The sequence below is a fragment of the Takifugu rubripes genome, chromosome 2, assembly GCF_901000725.2.
Source record: "Takifugu rubripes chromosome 2, fTakRub1.2, whole genome shotgun sequence".
Taxonomy (NCBI): Eukaryota; Metazoa; Chordata; class Actinopteri; order Tetraodontiformes; family Tetraodontidae; genus Takifugu; species Takifugu rubripes.
This window is the reverse complement of record NC_042286.1, coordinates 2,059,223-2,060,315: the sequence shown is the minus strand read 5'-3', so window position 1 is coordinate 2,060,315 and position 1,093 is coordinate 2,059,223.

Sequence of the window (1,093 nt, the reverse complement as noted above, 5' to 3'; positions counted from 1 at the left end):
GAATATAATAAAGGGTGGGGGAATACTAATTGGAAAGGTATCAAATGTAGCACATTCAAAGTGTTATTAACAGGCCGGCTTTATTTCTTTACAATCACTTGTTTGTCTCCATTATTAAACAAGCCACTCAATTTTCCAGCAGGAGTTGTAGTAACTAGTTTAAGCCACGTGGGCGCGCTGTTCCCCAAATGATCAAACGACCATCGTTACGTTTTCTCTGCCTTCTTTTGTTGCACATCCTTTTGAGCCATAATAACATCCTTTAGTATATGAACATGCATTCTCTAGCTTGTATTTTCAAATACATGCTCACTTGTTAAGTCATTTTCTTTTTATTATAGAGCGTTTCAGCCAGTGTTTTGAAGAGCAATAAGCCCTTTAAAACATCATTACAGCATTTATGTCCTGAATTTTTATTGAGTTTCTGATCGAGTGCTCCTAAAACTCAACAGTTTGATGGATGGATTATTGGATGGACAACACAATTAAAATTTCGATCTAATCAAACACAAAGCAGTCACACTCAACGAAAGGGTTGTTAAATAAGGTATTATATTGTTTAAAGTGAAACAGAATTTTAACCAGTTCTGTTGGACTGAATGCACAATAGGAGTAAAAAAAAATCGAGGCTCTTGATTTCGATTTGCAATTAAAATACAAATAAATGGAAAAGAAATGACCAAATAATAAGTATAGTCTAAATAAAACCCTGATAATCAATATTATGTTGTCAGAAAGATAGTGAATATGTTTTCTAATTAGTTAAATTTGGACATGAAAGAAGTAAGACCAGATATTTAATCTAGATGCATTGAATTTATCCAAATCAATGATTTTATTCTCATTCTGGTTACCCAAAGCGTGGTTATTATTATTATTTTTTAAATAATAAGAATGACACGTTCTACTAAGGCGACTTCATCTTTCCTTTGATGAATCCTCATGGGGATGTCGTTAGACTTACTGAAACTAATTATACCCAAACTCTGCTTTGTAATTGGCTGATTTATCGAATAGGGCGGGACTAGTGTTGTCGCGTTTTCTGATTTGGCGGTTATCCTGTCAGTCACCCACTCCCGACGTATCTCAGACA